The sequence below is a fragment of the Sminthopsis crassicaudata genome, chromosome 2 (assembly GCF_048593235.1).
Source record: "Sminthopsis crassicaudata isolate SCR6 chromosome 2, ASM4859323v1, whole genome shotgun sequence".
NCBI classification, from domain to species: domain Eukaryota; kingdom Metazoa; phylum Chordata; class Mammalia; order Dasyuromorphia; family Dasyuridae; genus Sminthopsis; species Sminthopsis crassicaudata.
The window spans coordinates 477,150,697-477,165,418 of NC_133618.1; positions in this window are offsets into that span (position 1 = coordinate 477,150,697).

Sequence of the window (14,722 nt, forward strand, 5' to 3'; positions counted from 1 at the left end):
TTTCTTTCTTTCTTTCTTTCTTTCTTTCTTTCTTTCTTTCTCTCTCTCTCTCTCTCTCTCTCTCTTTCTTTCTTTCTTTCTTTCTTTCTTTCTTTCTTTCTTTCTTTCTTTTCTTTCTTTCTTTCTTTTTCCCATGTAATTGGAAAGAGCAAAGGTCAGCAAATTAAACCCTGTGACCTGCATTTGTATACCACAGCTAAAAATAGTCTTTAAATTTTAAAATAAAATTTTAAATGTTATAATAGGTATGATGTAGGCATTTAATTGAGTTAAAGTGCTACACTAGACCATACAAAAATAGGGTTGGACCTTGGATTATAGTTTGCCAAGATTCAATCTTATCCAACCCTCTCATTCTATGGGAAAGATATGGAAACTGAGACTAAGAGGAAGGTACTTGTACAAGCCTTCATAGTATCAGTAGCAGAGCCAGGATTCAAACTGAGACTTTCTGACTCCAATTCTAGTGCTCTGTCCAATATGCCAACTTGCCCTGAGCTTTCTCATCTCTAGATGAATTTCTTTGGGTATGAACCACACAGCCTGGTACTTTATGATAGGTTCTGTTTTGCCTTCATATTACATGATTTTTATTTGTGTAAATACTTTCTCCTTAACTAGAAATGGCCTATTCTTTCCAGGAATTTATACTCTTCAGAGTATAAATTCCTGGAAAGAATAGGCCATTTCTTCTACTCCCCCCTTCCCAAATGCCCAAAGTCCATTATCCATTATAGGGTGGATAACCAAGAGATAGTTACTATTCTTATATTTAGTACAGATAACGAAGAAGTGACTTCAGATATAAGAATGCGAGATGACAGTAAGAGATTAAACTCCAGACTAGACGGAATTCAAAGAGGTAAAGGAGTATAAGGAGACATAAAATACAAAGCAATTTCTGGAGTCTAGAATAAGTAGAAAGGATGCTATGCTAACAAATGGGGGACTAAAGAGTCAGCACTCAAAAAGAATGTGAACCTGGGCAAGTCATTTAGCTGCTCTATGCCTCAGTTCCCCCATTTGTAAAAAGTGAGACTTTGACTTTTTAAGGTCCATCCTATCTCTAAATCCAAGATCTTATAGGCCAGAAGAAAAACAGAAGGAAAAGCAAAAGGGAGCTGACTTAGCAGCCTGCCATCAAGCTCTTCCAATATTGGCTTAGTAGAATAATTATACAACATTAACATATTAAGATAAACATAATCTAATATATACACAATGTTTTCTATTTGTGTTCTTCATCTCCCTTGCAAACACAATAGAAGGGTGTGAGCTTGAATCCGAGCTTGAAGAATTCAGATCAGAAACAAAGAAAATTCTTCCCTGAAGAAAGTGAGTTCCTTGTACTGGTGGTGAGGGGTAATAGCAAGTCTCTCCTTAAATGGAAATCGAGCTGGTTGCAGAGGAATGGACTGGATGACCTGTGCCTCAGAGTCAGTTCTTTAGCATAATAGTGTCTGCATCAGCCACCCTCAGTCTGTGGAGACTTATTATATTAGAGGGAAGAGCAGCCACTAATAATTGCACTACTCAGGACTGCAGAGTCCCCGTCATTGTGAATTTCAGCTCTGGACAGAAGCTGGCCACGGGAACCCCAAAGTAGAAGCAGGGCTTGTCGGAAACCACAAGAATGCCTTCTTTCCTCTCTGCAAGAGCATAGAGGGAAGCTTGCAGCCACTACCTGCAAGGTGTGGGGTATTTTTTAATCCTCTCTGTATATATTTATTATGGTAAAGAGTAACAAATTACCTTTGGCACACAAAAGCTTATAGGATACTATTATCCTTAATTAATGGGTAAGTGCATGGCTTTTTATTCAATGAATCTGATTTATTGTCTTAATTTTCAGATGTTCTGCCTCATGTTTCCACTGAAGCCATTGTGTGCTCCATAGTAACCAACAACCACCATGCATGTGTGATCTCCTTTATGACCTATACCTAATTAGTTTTTTATTGTCATCTCCCAACTAAAGCTTAAACTGTACAAATCGGGGCGGCCTGGCTTCCAATATCTATTAATAAGCTGCCGACCACAGTCCCATTTTGTGGCTGTAATAAACAGAGCATATTTTTGGTGTGTGATCATAATCTGGTGTCTAGTTTTTTCAGTGTGTGTGCGTGTGTGTGTGTGTGTGTGTGTGTGTGTGTGTGCTTAAGGAGGAGGAAAAGTGGAAGGAGTGGAGTGGAGGGGGGAGCGCTGGTTGGGCAGAAGGATGGTTTCCTGGCCCTCACTTCTTCCCCATGATTCCCCACATGCCTACCTGTCCCTTGTCTCCTCTATTAGGCTCAGCTAGTTAAGTGAAAGGAGCTGAAAGCTAGTGGGTGTTGGAGCTGCGGAGTGGAGAGATCCCCAGCTAATTGCTAGTCCTAACAGGCACAATTAGCTATTACAAGCCCTTTGAGATGGCCCTGGGCCTCTCTCAGGTAACAGCCATCACCAGATAAAGGCTGAAATATGCTCCATTTAGAGAGACACTTGCAGACAGGAGTGTCACAGCCTGCCAATTATGCTCTGCCTGTACACAGTCACTTCCAAAGGAGAGAAAGAACCCAGAGGTACACCAGCATTAAAGGGACAAGGTGCGGGCTATTCTGAATGGTGCCATCTGAGCTTGGGGGGCTGGCAGTGGGGGGATGGCAGCCCTTTTCAAAGAAAGCCTGAGATGACAATCTCATTAAGATGTGGCTTCAGAAAGGTTTACTATTTATGGTCCCCTTCTCCCCCACTCTATTGCCTCCCTATATCCCCCGCTTTTTTTCTGAGATCAAACTCAGAGTTAAAATTAGAAAATTCTCCGGGATTTGGATTGGGAGGCAGGAGACTTGGCTTTCGAGTCATAACTTTGCTCCTAACTTGTTGACCACAGTCAATTCATTTTTGCTCTGAAAGTCTCAGTTCCCCTTCTATTCAATGGAAAGGCTGACTTATGTTACCTAAGGTGTCATTTCTCTGTATAAAATTTTAATTCTTTGATGATTAACACATTTCTTCTGGACTCAGGAAGGCAGGTCGGCTTGTGTTTGTAAAAATCAGAATTCTATGGATCATTTTGGATTTTAGACATTTTTCAAGGAGCCAGAAGAGAGTTTTTCAATTTGAAGGGTCCTGCCACGGAGGCCTCAAGATCATTAGCCACAAAATCCTAAAAAAATTTAGATTTTTCTCCCTGCAACTATATATTTGTGCCCCTAACAGAAATCAGGCAACATGTTTTTCCCTTGAAACAATCTTTCCTGATTGTAAAACAACAGTTCTAATTACTACCAAAAGGTGAAATGACATGCTTTTTTCCTAGTCAGTCCTGAGAATGATATTAAAATAAGATTTCTTGGTTTCTAATGGGATAATGAATTATTTTACCTGCAACCCCACACTAGGCAGGCACTGTGAAGGGCTACAGAATATTTGCCTCATCAGATCACCTCAGTTTCCTCTTTTGTAAAATAGATACAACAATACAGGTTTTACCTAGCTTGAAGGGGCATGGTGAGGATTCAAATAGGGTAATGAAAGAGTGGAAAGTAGAAGAGTTATGAATGAGAAGGTTTAATATCTCAAAAGAGATGAGTTGTTGCAGCAGACAGCCAAAAATAACTTAAGCATTGTTGACCTTATGAACAATTGTATATCCATCCTTATTTTCCACAATGAAGAATCCAATTTTCCAGGCCCTAGCAAATGGTACTTATTAATGTCTCCTGTAGCACAGGATGAAGCAAAGACCTCTCCTGGCAAAGGCTTAAATTGTAATGGTGAAGTTCTCCCTCCACTCATTAATTTGGGGGGCAATGCCATAGCCCTCCCAATATCCCCAGCATTATAACATGTTAGGACCAGAATGGCCTTTAGAGAGCATTTAGTCCAAGCCCTCTTTTTCCAAATTGGGGAATGCCTTCCAGAGGAGGGGAAAAAACTTGCTAGTATCATACAGTAAAAACTGTACAAGATAGCAGAAGAGAAAAGAATGGGATATTTTTCCTCTACAGAACACTATTCAAGTCCTGAGTTAGTACCTAGTATATATAAGAATAGGGCCTAGTTGAGGAGACTCTTGGAATAGCCTCTAATTCACAACTCCTTGAGATGAGATGTCATACTTTCCATGTTTGGACATTTAAGTTAGAACTCCTTGTCTAAGGTGGATGGAAGAGCAGAGAGACATTAAGCTGGAGATGCCATTAGGAGTTCTGTATTTGTAGGGGATGTCAGTCTAACCCTAAAATGTGTTGTTTGACTACAGTTGAGTACATCTAGAATTCATTCTGAATGTAGGATGTGCCCTTGGCAAAATGTGGACATTTACCTTTCTTTTTCATACAATAAATGTGTGATTATTATGGGGATTAGTCTAACTCTTTGCTGTCATCCAATTAATCAATCAACAACCTTTTAAATGCTTGCAATGTGTCAGGCTCTGTGTTTGGTGCTAGGAACTCAGAGACAGTAGTGAAAGGATTTACCATCAGAAAGTTCACATTTTAATGAAGAGGACAACATGTGAGTAGATAGATATGGCTATAGCTATATCCCTGTATACAAACAACCTCTCTTCCTATACATACATGCACCTATATGCATACACAGGGGAACCGTTATGGATAGACATACAAAATATATAATAAAAATTAATTCAAAGGTTTGGCAGAAAGGTCACTAGCAGGTCCTTCAGAAAAAAAGGGGGGGTTGCAAACATGTAGGGTGCCCTGGCTGTGGAAGCTGGAGAAGGAGCAGTTCCTGACCCCAAGAAGCACAGTAGAAAAACAAGACACAAACCTGACCCAATTCAAAAGCAACATCAGTCAAAATGAAGTCACTGGAGCCTTGATCAGTTGGAGAAATTTTCATAGATGGTGGGGACTACATATACCTTAGATTCATTGGCCTTAGGGACTTAAGAGACGTTGAGATCAACCAGTCCAACTCTAAAGAAACTAGGTGGCAGCATAGTACATAACATGCGGGGCCTGGAGTCAGGAAGATGCTTCTTCCTAGTTCAAATCTGACTTCAGACACTTACTGGCTTATCCTGGGATAGCCCTTAATCCCATGTGCCTCAGTTTCCTCATCTGTCAAATGAGCTGTAGAAGGAGTTGGCAAAGCACTCTGTTATCTCTGCAAAAAAAAAAAAACCCAAATATGGTCACAAAGTGTGGGTTACCATTGAAAAATGACTGACTGAAGGTCAGACAGGAGAAGACACTGGGAGAAGATCACATTGCAAGTTAGTGGTAAAGTTAGGGCTAAAATGAGTCAGAGCCAAAGTGCCATTGGCTTACCTGCGTCCTAGGATCTGGAGAGTAATGATGAGATGATGGTGATGGTATTACTACTAATATGTAGCATTTGTATAAATTTTTAAGGCTTGCTAAGAGCTTTGCAGATATTACCTCATTTTATTTTCACAACGACCATGAGTGCTGTTATTATATGGGATAGTCTATCCTTCCTAGAATGTCAGACCCTTTCTCTTTTCATATCAACATTCTATCTTTCAGTATTCAGAATAAATCTGCCTCCTCCAGAAAATCTTCCCTGATTATTCTAACTCGCATTTAGACCTCATTCTCTTGTTTCTCTTTTGGTGGTGTTTGCACCAGACCTGTTCTGGGAATTGGGAGAACTTGGGTCCCAGAATTTACTTTGTTTCAATGTGATCTTGACCAAACTACTTAATTTTTTTTGACAATTAGTTCCATAATCTGTAAAATAAAATAACAATACCTTCCTCCCAGGATTGGGAAGAGCAAACTAGAAAATTCCATAAAGTGCTTTGCAAACCTTAAAACATCATATAAAGGGGATTTGTTAAATATTATTTTATTGCTTGTATATCTCAAAGCCCATTCATGATCTAGTTGCTTACTGCTACCGTAATTCCCTTTATAAAATTCGCGCTACAAGTCTCAGTAAGTGGAGAGTACAACCAGCGAAAACAGCCCCTCCATGCTTGGGAGAAGGTAAGTGGCATAGTGGTTAGACTCCTGGGCCTATAGTCAGGTAGATCCAACTTAGAATGTCATCTCGGACTATGTAATCTTGAGGAAGTCATTTATTCACTTTCTGCCTCAGTTTTCTCATCTGTAAAATGGGGATCATAATAGCACTGACCATGTAGGACCAAATAGCACTTAACACAGTGTCTGGCACATAGTAGATACTTAATAAATACTTATTTTCTTCATTTCTCTATTTTTATTTCTTTATCAATCTCTCCATCTTAGTGCTGTGCCCTGGTTCACTGCATGTACCTCCAGTGATCTTAAAACTTCAGAGAAATGGAACAAAGGCTCCTTGTTACTATAGGGGTGACCTCATTATCTCTAATTAATAGTAACACCTCATCCTTGTTTCTTACACAAATCAAATAATTTTGCATCATCAATAAGTGACTAGTATTAATGATAACAGCATAGAATCATGGCTACACCAATGAGTTGTCTTCCAAAGATTATATACATATATGTGGAGGGTATATATATATATATATATATATATATATATATATATATATATATATAATACATGTATAATACATATACCCACATATGCACACACATACATATATATGGAGGGTATATATCACACACATATATATCTCATACATACATGTATAATATATACACATATATGTAAGTATACATATACACATACCCACATATGCACACACATACATATATAGTAGGCATGCACATATACATATATATGTGTGTACATGTAGTTATAGTTATATATCAGCTTCCCCTGTGGAGTTGTGAGAAAAGCACTTGGTATATCTTTAAGGGTTGCATATAGGGCGGCAGCAGTAGAACAATATTGGACTTGGAAGTCAGAAGACCAGGTTCAAATCCAGTCCCAGACACTTAACTGTCTGACTTAAAGGAAATGACTCAATCTTTCTGGATCTCAATTTTTTCATCTATAAAATGAGGGCAATAATATTTGTGTCTATTTCACTCATTTGTTGTGAGGAAAGTTTTTTTTTTTAACCCTAAAGTTCTAACTAAATATGTTCTTGGTAGTAGTGGTGGTGGTGGTGGTGGTGGTAGTAATAGTAGTAATAGCAGTAGTAGTAGTAGTAGTAGTAGTAATTGTAGAGTAAATTTCTTTAGAATAGTGCAAGGTACGTAGCATACTCTTAGACACTGATTGTTTATTGAAAGGGAGAATCTTTCTGATGCAGTGAAAGAAGTCACAGAATCACATACTTCTTTATATGTTGAGTAAATTAACTAGGGGGGAAGAGCATGGTATAGGACCAACTCTAAGGAGACCCAATGAAAGCATTTTAATGCAACCTGTCTGGTTCTTCCAGGTAGCAAACTCCTTTGTGAAGTGAGCCAGAAGGCCTCCCTGATACCACCTCCCTCTTAATGGGTGACAATGTCTCAACCATAGTGTGTTCTTAACAGACATTCATGAGGAGAGTTATGATTCATGGTCTGGACCCTGAAAAGGCCGGAGTGTAGAAGGCTCTGAGTGAGGTTCAAAGTCCTGACAGAGAGATGGGCTCCTTACTCACTCCACAACGCTGTAGCACTTTGGCCCTGACTCATTACAACTACTCAGACAGTACTCCCCTAGCCCAGCATTAGAGACCAGATCTAATCACAGGTCCATTTCTCTCTTTCTTTTGTGGTTTACAAAGAATGGAATTAGCCAAATGGATAAAAGCAGGCACATATAAAACATTTCAAGTTCAATTTATCTTAAAAAAATTCTGACCATTTAGAAAACCATATTTATGCTGCGTTTGAAAGGGTGGATGCTATCTCCATCATTTGATTTCTGAGAAACAAAACAACAGAAAAATACAAAGGTACCAGCCCTGGAGCCAGAAAGAGGCTCTGTTTAGAGATGTGACTTTTTTTTGGAAGATGCAGAGTTCAGCAATGTCACTCCTGTCCTTCAGTCACATGCCAGAGTCACTGGGCAATGTCACATGAACTCCCCTACCTCACCAGATCCCATTCCTCACCTGTCAACACACACCAGCCATCACTCCCTGTCTCTGAAGTAGGATCAAAATGTGTGGCAGCTGCAGCAGCTGCAGCAGCATCAGCAACATTAGGCCTTGGGTGGGGGGAGTCAGAAAGAAAATTTCCCACCGTGCCTTTTCAGAATGTCATCAGTTACATTCTTTGGACCCAGCTCCCTTAAGGTTTATTTGCATTCAGTTTCCGATGAGGGCAAATACTGCTCTGGTCAGGGCCCATCTGGAATATTGTTTTCACTCCTAAGTAATACATTTTAGAAAGGATATTGTTAATCTGGAGACATTCCAAGGAGGGCAAGGTAGAAGGTAGAAGGGACATAAGTTCATGCTTTATTGGAATTGGTTTTAGCAACTGGATATCACAGGATCATAGATGTACAGTTAGGAAAATATAAATAAATAGAAGTTATCCAGTCAAACCCTTCATTTTAAAGCTGAGGAAATTCAGACCCATAGAGATTAGATGACTAGTTCAAAGATAGACGTCTATGAACAAATTTAAAGTAAATTCTTTCCACTAATAGTGTAGTAGACAAAGTGGTGGGTCTGGAATCAGGAAAATCTGAGTTCAAATCTAGCCTCAAACACTTACTAGCTGTGTGACCCTGAGCAAGTCATTTACAGTCTCTCTTAAGGTTCAGTTTCCTCAACTGTAAAATGGGGATAATAATAGCACCTACCTCCCAGGATTGATATAAAGATAAAGTGAGATAGTAATTGTAAGACACTTTGCAAACCTCAAAGCATTATATAATGTTGTTGTAGCTACACTATCCTGCCCTCCATCTTCTAGGCATTTAGCCCAGATGAGAAAAGCTTTCATGATAATGGTCGTTGTCTTTAAGCTTTTGAAGTTCTATATGGAATTATTTATTTCTATATGGAATATGGATTAAGCATGGTCCTGGAGGCAGAGTGATAACAATGTGCCAGAATTGCCAGCAAACCTCTCAAAGTTCTGTAACTTTGGTGTTCATTCATTGTCCAACTCTTTGGGACCCCATTCGGGGTGTTCTTGGTAATGATTCTATAAAAGTTTGCCATTTCCTCATCTCATTTTAGAAATGGGCAAATTGAGACAAACAGGATTAAAGTTAAGTGACTTGCCGGACATCACACAAATATCTGAGGTTAAATTTGAATTCATGAAGAAGTGTTTTCCTGACTTTAAGCCCATTGCTCTATCCACTGGGACACATAACTGCCCTGGAGTTTCGCAATACTTACTGCACATATATTGTTATTGCTGCTTTTCTGCAATAGAATATAAACTCAAGGACAAGACCTCTTTTTTATTTTTCTTTTCTTCTCCCTTTCCTTTCCTTTCCTTTTTCCTTTCCTTTTTCCTTTCCTTTCCTTTTTCCTTTCCTTTTTCCTTTCCTTTTTCCTTTCCTTTTTCCTTTCCTTTCCTTTCCTTTCCTTTTTCCTTTCCTTTCCTTTCCTTTCCTTTCCTTTCCTTTCCTTTCCTTTCCTTTCCTTTCCTTTCCTTTCCTTTCCTTTCCTTTCCTTTCCTTTCCTTTCCTTTCCTTTCCTTTCCTTTCCTTTCCTTTCCTTTCCTTTCCTTTCCTTTCCTTTCCTTTCCTTTCCTTTCCTTTCCTTTCCTTTCCTTTCCTTTCTTTTTTCCTTTTTCCTTTTTCCTTTTTCCTTTTTCCTTTTTCCTTTTTCCTTTTTCCTTTCCTTTCCTTTTCCCTTTTCTTCTTCTTTTTTTCTCTTTTTTTCTGTATTCTTAGTGCTTGTCCCAGAGTACAATACTATGGTTCCCAATCCAGGGTATATGGACCCTCAGGATTTTTAAGTGTATACAGAGTTTATATTCTTTTGGAAGAAACTAAGAGATATAAAGAAAATCAAATTCAACAAATAAAATAAATATTGAGTACTTATTTGGTAAAAAATTTTATACTGTTGCAATATTTCAAAAGAAGTTATTAGTCTAGAAAGTTGTGCACTAGAAAAAAAAACAACTTCATGACACTAAAAAATGTTCTGAACCAAATCAAGTTTTCTTTATTAAAAATTAATCTTAGTTTATTTTCTTGTGCATATTCATAGAAAACTATAAAATGTATCTTCTTTCATAGTGAATAGGGGATACAAGAAAGCTTACTCTTTGATAAATTGATGTTTTTTAGTGCTTCTCAGAAACAGCTACATATTGTTCATATTTAAATAATTTGGTACAAGAGACCTTATGCCAAAAGATGTAAAAGTTTTATTGGTAAATAGTGTAATATTAGTTTATCATACCTTCCTCCCCCCTAAAAATGCACACATGCAATTTATCTTATACAACCTAAAATATACATCTAAGAAGACATGAATTTGGATCATGAATCATGAATTTTGGAGTGGAAAGGATCTTGGAATTCATGTTGTAGAACTACTTTGTTTATTTTATAGTTTGAGAAAACTAGGTCCCACTGCTCATACAGGCAGAACCAGTACTCATTCTACTGTACTGCCCTGCTTCTGCTAGAAAACATATAGCACATCTTGATACCACCCATATTCACTTAAGTCAATCTAGAAGTTTTTATTGAAAGAATCAATTGGTGCTTAGATATTTAAGGGATTTTTCCAGGAATAATCCTTTTACACCAAGAGTTATCAATCTTTCTGGGGGAAAACTAATGGATTTATCTAAATAAGTAGAGGAAATATGAGATAATAATATATGATAACTTCTAAAATAAATATTTTTAGTTCTGAATTCTCCATCTAGCCCCTCCCTCACCCATTGAGAAGGCAAGCAATATGATACCCATTACACATATGAAGTCATGCAAAACATATTTTTCCATATTAGTTATTTTCCAAAAACCAAAAACACAAAATAAAACAAGGAAAAAAAATTAAAGTGAAAAAATATGTTTCGGTCTGCACTCAAGATTCATCAGTTCTCTCTCTGAAGGTAGATAGCATTTTTATCATGAGATAGCATTTTTAATCATCTTGGATCATTGTATTAATCAGATTACTTAAGGTTTTTAGAGTTGATTGTTGTTACAACAATGCTGCTATTGTATACAGAGTTCTCCTAGTTTTGCTTACGTCACTTTGCATCAGTTCATATGAATCTTCTCAGAGTTTTGTGAACACATCTGCTTCAGCATTTCTTATAGTACACATACCACAATCACATACCATATCTTCAGTCGCTGCTCATTTTCTCATTTTCCAATTCTTTGCCACCACCAAAAGATTATGATAACATTTTAAAAGAATTCAGAGAACTGATTTAGTGAATGTATAGTTAGTGCAAGCTTCATGTGATACTAGAGTTTAGCTTTGAAAAGGTGGAGTTTAGAGAGAAGGAAGAAGGGGAATGAAGTCTTTAATGGAAGAAAAAGTGTGATCAATATAGGATAAAGATAAGAATGTTTGGGTAGGAGTGCCAAAGATTCAGTGCAGAAGATAAGAGAACTATAGTTTCCTTTATTAGTGACTTATTTATATAAATAATATTTTTAGTTCTGAATTCTCCCTCTAGCCCCATCCTCACTCATTGAGAAAGCAAGCAACATGATACTCATTACATATGTGAAGTCATGAAAACTTTTATTTATGTAACTTGAAAAGCATATTTCTCCACCATGGTCTTATTCTAATGCATTATGATGGCACAGAGGAGATTGTGGGAAAGTTATACTATTGACCATATGCTCTTATCGGTTCTACCAAGCTGGAAAATCCTTGAGTGCAGGTCTGGTGATAGAATGTATGTAAACCATTAAAATTCCATCCTGCTTCATGGCGAAGAGGCTCATCTTGAGAAGTCTGGGCACCAAGTGGTAAACATTTTTGGCCATGGTAATTCACAAAGATTAACAGTGCCATATTTCCAAGGACACAACTTGGAATGATGGGATTTTGTCTCCATTTCTTTATAAATTATATAGACCATTAGGCTGTAAGTTCTTTGAGAACAAGTACTTTTTGTTTTTTATGTATCTTCAAGGCTCATCATAATGCTGGATACATATTAGGTGCATAATAATTTGGCTTGTTGACTAACTAAAAAAAATCTTACTTGCATACAGGGTGGGTTGCAATCTGTAGTGGTGTAGTGTAGGGAATATGCAAAGTGATGAAAGCATGGCATCTTCAAGTACTAGAAGCATATTGACTTTTTTTGTACATTGCCATATTGTGGACTCATTGTCTATAATGAGTCTATAAATATCTCCAGGTACTTTGATTTTTCTTTCTTTAAAAAAAAAATTCAATGCTTTTATTTTTAAGAATCACTGTCATTTCTCAATGTGCCTCCCACATCCCATCCTTGTGTCTGACTAGAATCTTCCCTTTTGACAAAGAAATAATTATATGAAACATATCAACACATTGCCTGATGATATACTTTTCATGCTCTCTCTAGAGCCTGCCATCTTCTCTCTTCTGAGATGTTTTCTCTGAAATCACTGTTGGTCATTGCACCAATGAGACTTTATGCCTTTTAAAGTTCTGTTTTTTTACATTATTGTGGTCACTGTATAGTTTTTTCTTGATTCTGCTTACTTTGTTCTCCATCAGTTCATATAAGTCTTCCAGTAATATTCCATTGCACTGATGTACTATAATTTATTCAGCTATTCTCTTAAAAAAAACCCCAACAAATTAATTAATTAAATGTAGCACTTCAGTTTTGAAAAATAATTGAGTTCTGAGTTCTCTCCCTCCCCTCCCCTCCACTCTCCATTAAGAAGGCAATGATATATTATCAATTATACATTTGAAATCTTGCAAAATATACTCTATATTAGCTATGTCACAAAAACAAACAAATTTTGCCTCAGACATTTGGTAACTGGATAACCTGGGTCAGTCACTGAACCTCTGCTGCCTCAGTTTCCTCAGCTGTACAAATAGGGATAATAATAGTACCTCGAGTTTCAAGGATCAGATGAAGTAATATTTGTAAAGATGGGAATATTTTTTAAAATTTTTCAATAGTATTTTATTTTTCCAAATACATGTAAAGATAGTTTTCAACATTAATTTTCATAAGTCTTTGTGTTCCAAGTTTTCTCCCTTCCTTCCTTATCTCTTTCCTCCCCAAGACAGCAAGCAATCTGATATAGGTTAATATGTGCAATTCTTTTAAACATATTTTTATATTTCATGTTGTGCAAGAAATATCAGACCAAAAGGGAAAAAATATGAGAAAAGAAAAAAACAAATAAATAAAAAGGTGAAAATATTGCATTTTGATACATAATCAGTAATCCTTCCTTGGATAATTACTTAGCTCTGTCACTCTAGTCAATACACAAACTCTCAACCTCAATTTTCCAATCTGTAAAATGAACTTTTATTAGCATCAAATGAATGAAAGAATATCTGTAAAGTGTTTCCCAAACCTTAAAGCCTTGTATAAATGTTATAATTGTTATTATTAAAGGAGAAGGCAACCACAATTTGAAAGACCCTCACATCCAACCCATAATAGTTTCCTCTTACTCCAACCCTTAGCTTAGCAGCTGTCTGTCTTTGGAGAAGGTACTAGATGCAGCTTAGGAAAAGACAAAGAGAGTTTGCATAGTCTAATTGCCTTCAAAAACCTCTGCTACTAGCCTGCTTCTACCCTTTTCCTTTCTTCTTTATTCTAGTTCATTTGGTTAGCCATTTGGATGAGGCTGTTCCTTTTTCCTACATTCTGGTATTGGAGGTTAAGTTGGGTCATGATTTGATTCCCAGTCTTTGCTCTGCCATTTCTTGATTGTCTGATTGATTCATGCATCTGCCCTCCGATTTCTTGGTGGTTCCGACCAGAACTGATTCAGTCCAGGCTAGTGGTTCAGATTCAGGATTGGGACAAATGAAAGACAAAGACAATCTAGAAGATAATAAATGGAAAACTACTTAGTCTTACCATGAAAGTGATATTCTGCATGAATTCCATATTCTTTCAGACTTCGCTCATTCTGCCTTAGCCATGACGAAGGGTTGATTAGAACTGTGTAACCCAATCTCAGGACCCTTTTCTCCAGTGCTACTTAGCTGAGCAGGAAACTACAACAAAACTTGAAGTCCTCGAGGTGATTTCATTAACTTTTATTTTTAATTTTTTTTTAAATCAACAAGCATTTTCCCTCCTCTTCAGCCCCTCCCATATCCCCAAATTTAGAAAGATAAAAAGAAAGGAAGCAAAACTCTTGTAGCCAACATGTAAAGTCAAGGAAAATAATTTTCCACATTGGTCATATTCAAAAAATGGCTCATTCTGCATCTTAAGCCCTATCTTGTAAGGAAAGAAATCAGCCAAAGCTGTGTCATATGAGTTTTTGTTTCTCCTAAAGACCTAGGACTTAGTTCTTCTATTTGAGCAAAGCACTCTGTTAGGCACAGTCCCATAGGCCTGTCTTTACAGCCTAGTGAGAGAACAGCTCACAAGCTCATGCCTGGAGAAAGGGATTCTGTAGTTGTTAGGAACCCAGAGGGATATGGGCAAACGAAGCTGAATTTTGGATTTCTTTCCTGCTTAAATAATATTTTTCATTGTTTTGAGCTTGATGAGAATGTGTTTTCCCATTAATTTTTTAAACCGAAATTGAATCCATATGTTTTCTGATTCGTGTATGCTTAACTCATTTCACTGCTTGAACAAAGCAATGTGAAGTCCAAGAAGGTTTTTACACTCTCCCCTCCCCCTATAATAGAGGAAGTCATTTGGCTAGGAGAAAATGAATGAGAATGCTGGTCTATTAGAGCTGCCTTGGAAGT